General features: G+C 41.5%; 1 protein-coding gene across 10 annotated transcripts in view; it reads right to left on the bottom strand.

Moving 5' to 3' along the window:
* Positions 1-15969, bottom strand: part of PPP6R3 (protein phosphatase 6 regulatory subunit 3) — a 61300-nt gene extending 45331 nt beyond the window's left edge. For 7 of the 10 annotated variants that reach the window (XM_079990739.1, XM_079990744.1, XM_079990746.1 and 4 more), the window contains exons 1-3: positions 15690-15834; positions 5267-5417; positions 1827-1935 (exon numbers count right to left, since the gene is read on the bottom strand). The gene's annotated coding sequence lies outside the window, so the exon portion shown is untranslated. The other 3 variants (XM_079990741.1, XM_079990742.1, XM_079990745.1) reach the window with 3 other exon arrangements.
* Between the last annotated feature and the right edge of the window lie 91 nt (positions 15970-16060).

Here is a 16060-nt window from a genome sequence, read left to right as displayed (position 1 = left end):
CTTTCTTTTTAGATCATTTCCTATGTTTGTATTCCTTCTATGACATATAGGATACACTAGTTATCTATATTATTTATATCTAGGTAAAGGTAAAGGTAAAGGTACCCCTGCCCGTACGGGCCAGTCTTGACAGACTCTGGGGTTGTGCGCCCATCTCACTCAAGAGGCCAGGGGCCAGCGCTGTCCGGAGACACTTCCGGGTCACGTGGCCAGCGTGACGAAGCGGCTCTGGCCAGAGCCAGAGCCAGAGCCGCACACGGAAACGCCGTTTACCTTCCCGCTGGTAAGCGATCCCTATTTATCTACTTGCACCCGGAGGTGCTTTCGAACTGCTAGGTTGGCAGGCGCTGGGACCGAGCAGCGGGAGCGCACCCCGCCGCAGGGATTCGAACCGCCGACCTTTCGATCGGCAAGCCCTAGGCGCTGAGGCTTTAACCCACAGCGCCACCTGCGTCCCATTATTTATATCTACTGCCCATCAAAATGTGTTTCACAATTTCTCCCCTATTGCATGCTTTTGTTCTCTAAACTATGTGCAAAATTAATGAAGAGTGTTTTTTTTAAAAGGATCAAAACAGATGCTGAGCTTTGTTCTTCCCATATACAACTATGATCATTTCATTGCATATTTTTAACAAGCCTGGCAATAGACACTTCTGAGTGTCATCTCAGTCCAACAATATCTTCTTCCTTTGCTGTTACTCATATATGAATAAAGTTGCCACAACTGATCCCTCTTCCAGTTCCAATCTCATTAAGATCAAACAAATTACTCACTATTTCTAACTTTAGTCTTTACAATGGTGGGCAATCAAGCCCAACCTACTTTGATCCAAAGAATTTCCATCAATGGAGTCTGGTTTGCACTAGAATAGACTGCCCACCTCAATTTAATAGGACTGGCTGCGAGTATGCAAGGAGAGACTATTCATTGCTACTTGTACATTACAACCAGATACTATGTGAACAAACAAGGAGGCATGGCTTTCAAGATCTTACAGTTTATAACCCTTTGGGAGTGATATGCTAATAGGCACAGTTCCAGTTGCCACCCACAGCTGCTAGTACAGTCATCTAGCTGATGCTCTTAGCAGAACAAGGAAAGTATTAAGGGCCCTATCTCTCATACTTGCAGCAACCCCTGTTGTTTTTCTACCTGTCTTCAAATGCATCATGTTCCACTCTACAGTAGCTATGGAACTGTATGGAACTCCTTCAATACCCTAGTTGCTTGGGTGCTCAATGATTGGAAGCATGAATTACATTCTAAAAAGCTTCATCATTGCGACACCAGCTTTGATTTACAATACATACTGTAATTAATCTCGGGGTTACTTTATACATCTCCCCACAGTACTGGGTTCTCCCCAAGAACAAGGGAGGATTCTACACTACAAATCATCATCTTTCAGTCTCAATAGCACAACAGGTGTTGTTGTTTAGTCATTTAGTTGTGTCCGACTCTTCGTGACCCCATGGACCAGAGCACGCCAGGCACACCTGTCTTCCACTGCCTCAAAATATGTTCTTAGAATGATTGGTATCTGTGCTAATGTTGAACATATAGAATCCACCCACACAATGTTTCTAAGTGGTCATAGTGCTGAGTACTGTATTTACTTCTGCTCATGACCTAGAACAATGTATCTTGTTCCATAGAGCAACTCTTGGGAGCACACATTACATGAACCAAGGAGCTGCTACTTCCCTTTGTATTCTGGCGATATGTACTATCTCCTCTAGGATTACTGTACCCTCTCATCATCATCTTATGAAAAGCTTTCCAAAAATGATTCCTTATCTAACCAGTATCTTTGATAGGGTACCTTCACTACTTTGGAGTCTTCTCGCTCAGCTCTTCAGCGAACCTTCTGAACTGATAGCTAACTGCCACCTTCTTTCCTTCAAAAACAGCCCTCCTTGCCTCGACCACGCCTGCACATAGAATGAACTTTTGTTTTTTACTGTAATCCTCCTGTCTTAATACAAATATAAGGTAACCCACACACCAGGTATCACAATCATATTCACCAACACAGTAACTTTTATTCAAAGAATCAAGGAATAAAGAATACAATTCACCTAAGAAAGGGAAGCCCTTTTAGTCAAAGAATGTCTGCCACTGGGTGGTATCCACCATCGTTACCAGTTAGCCAAACTCCTCCTATCAACCAGTGTCAATGGGCATTTGACTTGGAGGCTACATTGTGAGAATATCTGAGCTCTCCCTGCAATTATCATTCAACTCAGTAGCTAACAAGGAAAATCCCAAGAATGTCACCTTCTACAGTAAACACACACACTCCCAAATAACTAGCACAAGTTGGTATGATGTTCATTGTTCAAATTAACCTCTAGGTATCTTAAGAAAGTTGTACCATGCTAGGTTGGTCAACTTTCTTAACATATCTAGAGGTTAATTTGAACAATGAAGGAAGGATTTCACTGTCTAGTTGGGAGGTAAGAGTTGTTAAACAATTAGGCCACATAACCCTTGTTGATCTACTGAAAAATCACTCAGTGATCTATCAATAGATCCTGACCTACTAGCTAACCACCCCAAAGAGCTCAGTTCTGATACTAAAAATAAATTCCTGGGATGAGCATGTGCTCATAGGCACTCATGCTTCTTAGTTCTAAGAGTATGTTGCCATCCATCCCACCAGCAACTGTTTTATACCTGTCTGTGGTTCATGGGCCTCAGTTCTTGGGGGGGGGGGGGGAGTAAATTCCATAAGCCTAAAGTGCGCCCACCCCAACCTTGAGGACATTGTTGAATAACTTTTTCCCTTGCCTTCAATGCTGTTAGATCCTCTCATGTAACTAAGATACTTTTGCATCTACTTTCCAATGAATTAACACAGAGAAGTTGGAATCCATTTCAGTATTTAAAATCTGGCTACTTAGTCGTATAAATAGAATTAACATATACCATAATCCACCCCCATCTCTCTTCCCTTTCGCATGTGCATGAGAGAGGAAGTTAGTTTAGCAGAACAATTCAATGTTAATGTTTAATAAGTTACCAACTTTTGAAGGCATGTACTTTTGAAGGAAAATATGAAGTTAAATGCTCCATTTTCAGATTACAGTAGTCACAATATGAAATCAACATTTGTCCTCAGCTTCTTGATGCTAGTTGAGCAGAACAAACCACAGCCCCTAGTTTGGATACAATACTAAGCCAGGAATTGTGGTTAATTGATCCCACTTGCACCAGGAGACTAGTGAAGTGTCAGTAATATCAGGTAACAATTTGCTAAGAAAGCTAAGATTTCCTGTGACTTGCAAATGCAACAACGGGTTAAGAGTCACTATTTGTTTCAGGTTGCTTCTGCTTTCTTTATAAGCTCACCTTTTGGTAGCGTATGGTTGAATTACCGTATTTTTTGCTCTATAAGACTCACTTTTTCCCTCCTAAAAAGTAAGGGGAAATGTGTGTGCGTCTTATGGAGCGAATGCAGGCTGCGCAGCTATCCCAGAAGCCAGAACAGCAAGAGGGATCACTGCTTTCGCAGTGCAGCAATCCCTCTTGCTGTTCTGGCTTCTGGGATTCAGAATATTTTTTTTTCTTGTTTTCCTCCTCCAAAAACTAGGTGCGTCTTATGGTCTGGTGCGTCTTATAGAGCGAAAAATACGGTACATTGCCAGCTTTCAAATTTGTGCTAAGCAGGGACCTGCATGCAGAAATATAGTACCCATCTTAAGACAGACAAGAGTGTCTGGAATCAGTCACTGCCTGGGCTGAGGGAAGAAATGCAAGCTTAATCCCTTTATGACACATTGTTGGTGAGGAATTTACCATACTACAGAACTGTGTTCACCTGTTTCTGGACAGGTCATGCATGGTTTTGGACCCAGCATTGGTCATCAGACGTTCAAGTAGCCTTTGTAGCCTGAAGCACCTTTCACCAAATTTGGTTGGTGCACCAGCTTCCTGAGGAAGTAGGTCTTATTCCATTATCCTTATTTTAGTTGCATTCAGATTAAGCTGCAGTGTCTTGTGACCTCCAAAAAGTGCCCCAAAGACCACCTCCTCTTGTAAAGACCTACCCATTTTAGGAGATCAAAATCCTAGCTTCAGGTGCCCACACTGTTATGAGTTAAGCAGGCTGCAAATGGAAATAGTGCCTTTCAGTTGTGAACACCCTTCAAAGAGGTGCAGCAAACATGCTAACAAGTACTGCTGGCATTCTGAAGGCCATTTACCACCTTACATTAAGCCACAAGAGTGCTCATACAAAATCATTTCCTTGCAAAGAAGGAACCTAACATTTAGAATTTATACAAGTAACCACAAACACTTGGCAATGTGAAGCTTTCTCATCCTCTGTCCAAAGAAGCAGGGAAAAGTTGCTCAAAGTAGCCTAACTGGACATTTAAACCTAGCTCAGAAACACAGGCATGGTTAAACAAGTAACAAGTAAAATATCTAAACAGTATTCTCTCCAAATGTTACATTAGCAAATAACATCAGTAATGGCAAATGTGAACACTCTCCTCTATGTCACCATTTTAACATATAATAATTTTCAAAAACTTGTCACTATGCGCCTGACTTCTCTAGCTTTTAGGGAGGTACTTCCGCCTTCTAATGGGGGCAAGAAAAGCAGCAGATATTCAATTAATGCAAGCTAGTTAAATTGAAACTCAATCATGCAGCACTGTCACAATAATTAAGAATCTAAACAAATCACACGATACTGATCATAGAATCATAGAGTTGGAAGAGACCACAAGGGCCATCGAGTCCAACCCCCTGCCAAGCAGGAAACAATCCCAACTCACCAGAAAAACTATCTTTAAGTAATGTTGAGGAAGCATCAAGAAGCAAACTTCAGTTAAAGGCAAAACCATTTTCACATAAAGGAATTAAACCCAGGCAATCCTATTCAATCAGATTTAGTATAGTGAACATGCACATGACTTGATCATGGATTATTTTCCAGCGACCCAGGGCTTCAATTCCTGTTCCAAAACAGGACTTACAGATCAGGTTATGTGCCATTTTTGTAAACATGCACAAAAAAACTTGCAGTGTTGATGCCATATTGATCCTAAATTGAATTTAAGTCATTAGTAATGGAGATAAAACTGCATGTGTAGCTAAGGGCTTCAAAAGAAAAAAGGGGGGAAAGCAAAGAGCAAGGAATAAAGTTATTGGAAGAATGCCTAAAGCGTTGTGTTTAGCCAATATTTAGGGGAAGACGCAAACACCAAAACATTAAGCAACATCTGCAGAGGCATACTAGCTGGTATTTCTTACCTGTTAACAGAAAATTTTAAAAAGAAAAAAAAAATGTATTCTTTGTGGCTCCTTTCCCATTACAGGGTATCCAGGCAGCAGCAAAATCTTTAAATCTACAGTATTAGCAGATTAGCAGGCTGAATTAGGTTAAGATGAAGCCGATTTCTTCCTATGAGAAAACACAATACAATTTTATAATGTCAACACAATTTCATTAGTGAAGTCAATAATGAACACCTCAATAATGGAATATATTGAGAGCTAGTAACATGAGAGCAATTTAATCAGGGTAACGTCTCTCACATATTTTACACAACGGTAGAGAGAAAAGCTTAAACTGTACTTGGAGAAACTGATGAGGCTTTTTGCAGGAACCATAATGTTTCAATAATCACCAAAGCAAAGGTACCCAATTTAACTCTTCCCCATTTCAATTGCTAGTATTCTCAAACATCATTATTCCCCCCCCCTCCCAAACACACACTGCATTTAAAAAAGCAGTTTGGTATGGATTATGAACATTAATCAAAATAACATGCAGTTTTTATTTATAGTTCTAAGCAGTGTTAGAAAGATATAAAAACTAGGCACTAAATGGCACCTTAAACCTAGATTATGGGCGCAACAACGGAAAGTCTAGGCGTGCTTTTTTATAACAAGAATACAAAGCTGAAAATGTATGAACTGCAGCTAAAATATTATGTTCATTTTCCACATGGTCTAGTCCTTCCCCTGCCCACCCCCCTAATATTCTTAAGAGGGTCTCTTCTCCAGGCTTCAGAGAGTAGCTGGAAGTGGAGAGGCAGAAAAAGGTCCTCCTTTCCTTCCACTCTGCAGTTTTAATCTGAAATCTTAGGTGCAGTACTGCGCCCAGAGTTAATGAAATTCCCTGTCCCAAAATGCTCCTAGGACAAGTTTTGAACACTGGTTCTAAGTCTTTAAATTCTAAAAGGGATAGAAATTCAGAACTACTCTATGCTTTTGTACATCATGTGGTATTAAAATCAACGATATGAATGGCGTCCAGGATCAAAACAAGTGGGCAACTCAATCATTGTTTAACCAAAGGCACTGTGTTGGGTGGTAGTTCTTGAACAGCAGCATACATGGAAAACCACTTTTGAAGCAAGGAGCCTTTCAGGAGCAGTTTATTACTGTATGTGGTATGGGGTGTCCACTCGTAGGGGAAACAGAGAACACCAGGTATGCCCAAGCATACCCCAAGTACTCCTTTTGATCCTGAGCATTATAATCACCAGAACAACTGCAATAGTTCATTACTATTAGCCCTCCATATTTTGTCTTTCAATACTGATTTACATGGGACAGTATAATAACCAAATCATACAATTTCCTTATTTAATAAATGGGTACCACATTCTCTAAGGAAATGAGAGCCAAAACACACATTTACAAAGCTGTAATTCCCAGAATTGTGCGGGTTCAGTGAGTTTACATTTATAATGGAAATGTTGTTTCTGCTGAGTGCCCTCAGATACTAATGACCTCTTTCAATTTAAGCAGCAAATAGGATAATGAGTCTTCAAACCAAATGTCAATGCAGAAGATTGTTGAATAATCATTTTTACTAGATAAAGATAGAATGTTTCAAAGCAGTCCTTTTTGCTGGAGATTAAAAACGAGTTTCCAGTAACATAATTCATTTATTTCCTGAATGAGAATGAATGCTAATTGGTTATGATCTGGAACTAAATAAAGCCTTGATGCTGTGTAGAAACATAATTTATAAACCTCCAGTCAGAAGTCCTAATCACACACTTTAAGGGAGCAAGAGGAATATTTGTGAAATTAAGGGTTTCTGTTCAGCATTCCCTGTATACATGGAAACATAACCAAGTAAGAGAATTTCTTCAAAGACCAAGAGCCAAACTAGGTACTCATGAGTCATGACCAATCCCAACAAAAGCTGTTTGAGAACTGAAATACAGTTTTGGGGCAACAAATGTAATCAGAGTAGAGGAAGTAGACAGGTGGGTAAAAGTTGTTTTGAAAATAGCAACTCTTCATTGTTGCACTGATCTGTCACAACAGTTGCATTTCAATTTTTCAAAAGACCCTCAGGAGTGATTATTAGTTATTCAGTGCCTAAATTTTTCCAGAAGCAAAGGCCAGTAGTAACTGGGTAGAATAGTGCTCCTTCATGGCATCAGGAATCAATGGGTTTGGTGGGGAGAAATAATTTCTTTTCTGAATAGTTTCCAAACACACATAGAATACCTACATGTATAAAAACATTTTAGAACATATATATAAAATCAATACAAATACCAACCCTGCTTAAAAGCCTGTTGAAAAAGTAAAATCTTCAAAAGGCACAAAAAAAGACCATAGAGATTTGAGTCTGAAATATAACAGGGGTTCCAAAGTGTAGGTGCTGCCACGCTAGCAACCTGGAATTCTTGAATCTTTTATAATTGTTTATTTTTATCCTTCCCTGACAGATACATGCATTTTAGGAAAACTGGTTTCCACAATACCTCCAACATTACTATATGGTCACTGTAGGAGTCTGGGGAATGGACATGAAAGGATGAAGGTGGCCAAAAATGACTCCTTGAAAGTTCTTTATAAGTCAGTGATCAAGCATGCCTACTGCCTTATTATGTAAATTACTCTTTTTCTCAGCTTTTTATAGAAATGAGTGCTTGAAATTGTGGAAGTCAGAAGGACATGTAATAAATTTCATAATAAAAAACCCCAGAGGTTCCTTACAGTTCAGCAGCTTGTAGCTCAAGGACCACCTCTCCCCATATGAACTGACCCAGGCTCTAAGATCATCACCTGAGGCCCATCTTTGTGTGCCTTCTTCACACAAGGTTGATAGGGTGGCAACACAAGAACAGGCCTTTTCTGTAGTGGCTCCCCCACTTGTGGAATGCTCTCCCCAGGGAAGTTCGATTGGCGTCTTCACTATACACCTTAGGCACCAAGAGAAAATGTTCCTCTTCAACCAGGCCTTGGGCCGATTAACATCCTATTCCCTTTTAAAGGTTTGTTGGAGGGGGAGGGGGTTATTGGTTTGCTTTTATTATGTATTTTGTGTTTTTTAACTTGTATTTTTATGTTGTGAACTGCCTCGAGATCTATGGGTGAAGGGTGGTATACATTTTTAAATTAATAATAATAACATGTAACAGAAACTTGGGGGGAAATCAATTTGTAATTATTGTCTGAAAAAGTGTATATACCAGACAAAATTCTATGATAAGAAACTGACTTCTGAAATAGAAAGCTTACAATGGTACCTCCGGTTAAGAACTTAGTTCGTTCCGGAGTTTGTTCTTAATCTGAAGCGCCACTTTAGCTAATGGGGCCTCCTGCTGTGCTGCCGGAGAACCATTTCTGTTCTTATCCTGAAGCAAAGTTCTTAACCCGAGGTACTATTTCTGGGTTAGCGGAGTCTGTAACCTGAAGCGTCTGTAACCTGAAGCGTATGTAACCCGAGGTACCACTGTACTTTAAAAACAAGTATTGTGTTCCCTCCCCACAAAAAACGATTTTTCCAGAGGAGGGGGGAGCCCTGGAAAAAACCAGAAAAACAGTATTTCCAGAAGTGGGGCTTCAGATTTTTTTAAAATAAAAAAATACATCTCTATCCAGGAAAGCTAGGAAACAGCTGGAAAGAGAACGCCATATTTAGCCAAAATGACTCATCATCCCCTTCCAAATGAAGGGATGCAGCACCTGAGAGCACTAGCGGAACAGCTTTGGGAAACAGAGGCAGAGCCACATAGGTAGCAGAATGAGAGCAGTAAGCTAAAAACATCTGGGGGTTTAAGGGTGATTTTCTTGGGATATATAAGGTACACAAACTATTTGTTCCCAAGTATGTTCGACTGGTTTATTTTTAAATAAAACAAATTAAACTACTACAAAAACTCCACAGACATCCAGCGCTACCTCCCTCCAAAGGAACCTAAATCTGGGTAAATTGAAACATCCCCTGATACTTCTCAATACTTATGAAATCAAGATCATTGGTCCAATTCAGCAAGGATAATTCCTCAGCCGATTTTTTTCTCAGACACAGGGTTTCTGAAGGGAGTCTGTACTCCGGGTTCTTCTAAGCAGTCCTCACCCCCTTACATGGGACTTACAATACTCTAAAAACAAGTAGTAATTAACCATTTCTTTGGCAAAGGCAAACCTCTGATTCAAGAGGATCTTGAGGCTGAGGGCTTTCAACCAGGCCCAGCCCTTCAAGCACAAGCAACCAGAGAAACAACTGGCTCATGGAAACTGCATGTTCTGAGGAAACGTTCTCTTTCAAACGATGGGGGTGAGGTGGAGGGAGGAGAACAGTGTGAGAAGAACTAGGCTAAACATATACTGACTTGTAAAAATATCTGTAAGTGTGCTTATGCCTTTTAACCTTGTTAGAGCTGTATTTCATTTCAACTTCAACTCCAACCATGATGCATTTGAAACTCAGCTCAAATCAGTGACCAAAAGAACATTTCCTCCCTCAAATATATATATTCCTAGGTTTAACTGCAAATGAAGCCATGGTTCCCCTATCTACCCAAAGGTATCGTTATTTTATTATAGTTTAGGTTGAGCAGATGTCTACAACACCATTGCTGTTAGAAGACCATGAAATTGCTACCAGAAAGAGCACCTTCACTATAACATCAAAACAAGAATAGTATCATGGAATTGCAGAGTTAGAAGGAACCATGAGGTTCATCTAGTTCGACCCTCTGCAATGCCGGAATCTTTAACCTAACATGGGGCTTGAACCCACAACCCTGAGATTAAGAGTCTCGTGCTCTACCAATTAAGGTATGTTCTACAAATAGTCCACTAGGACAGGTAGTGCACAAACCTTTTAGATCCATTTCAAGCATGGTGGTTTTCTAGTGAAACATCTGAAGGCAGTGGAAACATAGGGCTCTGAAGTTCACTAAATAATCAAGAGCAGACTATTTAGGCACACAGTACTCCCAGGTTTGTTTCCTGCAATACTGTTTGTTCTACTTCAAGTTATCCTTAAAAGACTCAGTAATTTTTAGACGAGCCCTGCTGGATCAGACCAAAGACCTACCTTGTCCTGCATCCTGTTCTCAGTGGGAAACCAGAAGCCTATGGGAAGCTTGCCATACCTGAGGATAACACCACTCGCCCTACTTGTGATTCCCAGCAACTGGTATTCAGAGGCATACAGACAATGGACACAGTATAGCCATCATGGTGAGTAGCCACTGAATACCTCCTTCTCAATGAATTAAACCTTTTTTGAAGCCATCCAAACTGGTAACCTTATTCCATAGATTAACTATATGCTATGTGAAGAGTTACTTTCTTTTGTCTGTCCTAAATCTTCCAACATGCAGCTTTATTGGATGGCCACTGGTTCTATAATAAAGGAGAAAAACTTCTCTTTATTACATCATTCATAATCTTATACACCTCTCTCATGTCCCCTCTTTCTTGTGTTTTTCTGTAAACTAAAAAGCACCAAACATTGTAATCTTTCCTCACAGAAGAGCTGCTCCAGCCCACTGATCATTTTGACTGACCTTCTCTAAAAAATTTCCAGCTCTACAACAGCCTCTTTTTGAGGTACAACAACCAGCACTCTACAGAATATTCAAAGTTCATTGTATAGATTTGTATAATGGCACTGTACTAGCAGTTTTATTTTCAATCCTTTTCTAATGATCCCAAATAGGAAACCTGCACTTTTCATATCACCTCAAGTTGTCCACTACTAGCCCAAGGTCAGTCACTACCAATTTAGCCACCATTATAAAACATGAATCACTTCACAGACCGGTACTTGCTTTCATTGAATTTCATTTGCCATTTTAACACCCTATCACTCAGTCTAGAGATCCCTTTGGAATGACTCCTAGCCACTTTTTGTTTTTACCACTTTCAATAATTTGGTATCATTACCCAACTTGGCCACTTTCATTGCTCAACTTCAGAGATGCATACCATTTTTTGGGCAACTTTTCCCAGCACGTCAAGTCTAAATAAATGTAAAGCAGCATTAACAATTATAACATGTTTCTCACTTGGGAAATGATGTTCCTAACCCATCACTTAGGCATGACCTACTAGCACTTAGGCTATACTACAGTATTCCAAGTTCTTACCAGCATGTGAAAATGCAAAGGACTTACACACAGAGATATCAGTCTTATATTCAAGAATTAATCCAGAACAAACTGCTATTCTGAATTCTATATACAAACCAGTTGCTCTGTTGGCACCAGTCTGCCTCGAGAGACAACAGAGTGCGCCTCCAGTGGCTAAACCTAACTGCTGCCCTAGTAGCAACTTGGGGTGCAAGCCTAGAAGTGTGTATTGAGGTCTTGGGCTGCCTAGACAAGAAGACCCTCCTCTCGGCCTCACTGATGTGGTCCAAAAGAAAGCAGAGCAATACATGGGTGTCAGCTTGGCTGCAGCAGCTGACAGGAGGCATACACAGTGCCATGCAACCATCTTAGGGACTCCACTCTGGATGGAGTCCCTGTGTATGGTTTTGTGTAGCCTTTTCTTCTCCTAAATGTATTCAGCAAGGCAGCAGAGGTTTAGGATAGGAGTTTCCCTTCTCCTAGGTGGGCTACCTTCCCAGGTTGATGTGCCCCACTTCCTTCTACAGCACATGCAGAAATTGGCTTCTTGACTATTGGACCCACTTTTGGTCTTGTCTGCTCAATCCACCAGAGCCTGTCTTTGCATGCAAGGGAAGTCTCTAACTCACCAAAGGTTTGAGACCCATCAGCTACCCTTGCCCAGTTTAGCCAGCCAGTTGAAGCCATTTCATGGGGTGTGTCCACTTGCTGTCGCTTGCTGACAGCTTCTAGGAGCCAGAGGTAAGAGCTAAGTGCAGGGTGGGGACCAAAGGTGGACAAGCTGCCCCAGAAGGAGCACAACATGTCCCCCACAAGAGGTAGTATCCCGCCCCTAACACCTCATACACTCAAACTGCCCCTAACACCCCATATACCCCACCGGTTGCTCTAGTTAATATATTTGCAGTGGAGACTGGTATTACTAGTTTAGTGTGCATTTTGGCTGCATTTATGTAAGCCAGACTTGATCTTTTACCAATAAATTGATTAACTGTGTCCTTGTGATGCCCTTCACTAAAGCAATCAATCTGAACCTACAAAATCATTCACGTAATCATAACTCCACATCGCCTTTTAAACATTCTCCAGTATCACCTTTTCATGCTCAAAAATCCAACACTGTTAGATCCAATATGCATTTTTAGATCAAACATAAGTAAACCCCAATCTCAAATTCAATCTTAATGACAAGGTCAAAAGCTAGGCTTTATGTTTTACAGTAAATTAAGAGTGATACTAAATGAAATGCTTGAGATTTGTGATTCATCTCCCATTGCCACAGATCTCTTTTGAATATACCCACAGAGGCTCCTAGACTGCATCAAGACCACAGCACAGAGGGACTTTAACTCTTTCCTGTATGCCATTTTGCAAATGCAAATCATGCCTCTCCCAGCCAAAACATGTCTGCTATTTGACCCACTATGAGAAGCTGTAAGCATACCTGTGAATTTTCTCCATTTGTGTAAGCAGTAGCTGAAAGGTGGGCAGAGATTACCCCAAGAAAAAGGCATATGGAGAAGGTTAAAAAATCCCCCAGAGCCCTCATGGCTTCTTTTAAGAGAAAATGTAAGTTTTGACCACAGATCTGTCTGTTTTGGGACTAAGAGTAAAGGTTAGTTTCATTAACCTACTACTGTATTGCAGAAGCATAGCACCACTAACTTTCAAAAGTAATTTTCACCCTACATAGGACTGAATCAGCTTTAACATTAGCTGATTTCACTGGGTTTAGGCATGTCTTCTATCTAGGATTGGGAGCACGAAGCATTTTGTAACTCAATTTCCAGAACGGTTCCAGTGTCACATGTGAAAGTTTTTTCATTTATCCCACTTCCAGAATAACAGCATTTAACCTATGCTGGCCAGAATATACATTAGAACTGACTCTTGGATTCTTGCTCAAGTAAACAGTGCAATCCTATACCTATCTACTCTAATGTAATATTCATTTGACTTCAATGGGACTTATTCCCAAATTTGTGGGTACTGAAGTGTTTGTAACCCAAAGCGTTTGTACCACTGTATAGGATTGCAGCCTTAGTTGTGAAAAGTGAAAAAATGCCTTCATCCTCTGTCTCCTATGACATGCAAGAAATGGTGTTTATCTAGTGATATTTCCATCCTATTTAAGCCTTGAAAATACAAACAATTTATCTCCAACAGAAAAGTTTTAAATTAAATAATTATTTAAAGGTTTTCATATTTCCCTTCAAATTCTTAAATACTGAAATAATCAAAAGTTGGAAGAACTTTATGGTCACCTAATCTATGTAAAGGCCATTATTTTCCACAACTGATGCTACAGCTTATTTTTAGCCTGGAATATGTCACTTGCAGGTGTTAATGTCACTTTGAGATTTGTATGAAAAGCAGGATGAAAATAAAATAGATTGATAGTGGAAATGGTAAAGTATTCTATTTAAAATGAATTGTATGCTCTAGCTAGCTAATGTAGGTTACCGTCCATTCTACTAACAGAGGCGAGAGGTGAAAGAGCCACTAGAAGTACCATCTGTGGAAACAGAATTAAAGAATTCAAATCTAGAAAGCTAATGCATAGCACATCAAGAAAGCTGCACCATTTCTTGATGTGCCTGTAGTAGGAAAGGCTGTGCTTACAGATGGCTCAAGCCAATAAGGATACCACGATACAAGAGAAAATATGGAGAAAAAAATCAGTCATCGGTCAATATGGAAAACAACCCTTCCTGACCCTAATCTGGCTGGAAGTACATGCAGAATTAGATACTAAAGCATAGGTATCTGAGCACTCCAAACATTTTTGGGGTAGTTCTTAGTAGTAACCCATTTTATCCTTTGAGCAATTATTTATTATTCAAGTCTAGTTCTACCTAGTCTCTTATCTTCCTTTTACTCCACTAATGTTGTCAGCAAGACTTTTTCCCTCAATATCTTCCCCATGGAAACCATCAAAACAATGAAGGACCTTTATCAGGCTGATCAATTGCCCCACTAGCAAAAGTTCATAAATTAGTGGAGTTCAGATGTTAGTATTACTAATTAAACTCATAGCTTCCACAGGACAGCATTATCACAAACATTGCACAATGTTACTAACACAAGTACTGTTCATTTAAAATGAAACTGCCAGTTCTAGTAGAAAAAAATGTTGCAATATCTATTAGAATGCAAGAGTGCATAAAGAACTCTCCTCGATTTTAAATCAAGGATTGTTGCAGGAAGTTGTTGTTTTTACTAAGTTTCTCAATCTAAAAATAGTTAAGTATTGCTTGAAAAAGCAGCCAATTGACGTTAACACTTTCCCTCTAACTTTGTCCCGGCCAGGAAAAAGGACGCGTCGGAGCAGAGGAAGTATCTAACAACCTAGAACGCGCTTTATTTGTGCGGGATATAAACTTTAAATCCCGCCCAAAGTGTTTGCCTGAAGCAGGATGCTCGTATCCCGCTCTATAAATACAGTCATATCACAGCGGCTGCTGCAGGAAACCGCAAACGAGCTCCCACCACCCAAGTTCACATCCCAGAAGCCAAACGCACAAGACCTTCTTGCTACCCTTTAAGCAAAGGTTCATTTCATATCTTCGCTCAGCCAAGGCAGCGAGTCCAAAGGTTGTTTACGGGGAAAAGAGGTCATCCCACTACAACAATTTCCCCCCTTTCTTTTTGTAGGAGAGACGGGAGAGGATATAAATGGGAATTTCTAGACTCTCTCCCACCCCCCAAAAGAAGCCTAGTGGAGTTCGCAGACCGGCCCAGAGTCTCCCCAAGGGGGAAAAGACCGAGGGGATGGGAGGACGTGGGGTGCGGGCAGGGGGTCCCCAATGCCCGCTCATTGTTTCGGAGAAGGCGGCGGCAGCAACCAAAGACCTTCAGGAGAAGAAAAGGCTTCGGGGGCTCCCTTCCTTTCCACCCCTCCTCACATGGCAGAATGAGGGAGGCGGGAGGGGAAGAGACGCAGGCCGCTGCGACGCAGAACTGGGGGACTGCGGGGGACACAGCTCAGGAAGCAAAACAAACCGAGGCGCTTAGGCCGCTGCTGGGAGGTGAGGGGTGAGAGAGACGGAGAAAGGAAGGCCTCATCCCGCTTCCCTATGGGATCCAGGCCGGGAAAGAGAGGCGGCGGCTCACAGGGGCGACTAAGCGGAAGGGAGGGGAGGATTATCTCTCACTCAAGCGGTTCCTCGGCCTCCCCGGCCCCCACCCGATCCCTCAGAGGGAAGAAGGAACGAAGCACCCCCCCCCCCATCCCGCCTTTACTGTCCTCGAGCCTCGCGAAGAACAATTAAACTCGAGGCGCTAAAATGGGCCCAACGCACAACCCCCCCCCCCGCCTCCTCAAGCGCGCCTCTTACCCCCCCTCCTGGCGGACCCCCCCGCTCAGGCGGGAAAAGTACTGCTCGCCACCATCACCGACTCTTCAAGATGGCGGACATATCAGCTCCTTCGAGTCCTCCTCTGTCCCCATCCCCCCCATTCCTGCCAATCAACCCTCTAAGGCTCACACCTTTCCTCATCAATCACCTCTTCTATTGGACAATGGCAAAAGCCTCTGTTTGCTATTGGTTCCAAAGTGTCGTCGATCACACGCCAAGGTACCTCACCATTGGGCAATAAAGGGGATAAAGGCCGGGGTCACGGCTTTGTTTCGCCCAATCAGCGTTTCCAGACGGGCGCCTCTAACTTCCCACCTCTACGCCTTAGCAACCAACTGACGTCACTTTGA

The sequence above is a fragment of the Podarcis cretensis genome (genome assembly GCF_951804945.1).
Source record: "Podarcis cretensis genome assembly, chromosome: 1".
Taxonomy (NCBI): domain Eukaryota; kingdom Metazoa; phylum Chordata; class Lepidosauria; order Squamata; family Lacertidae; genus Podarcis; species Podarcis cretensis.
This window is presented reverse-complemented; position numbering and strand designations above follow the sequence as displayed.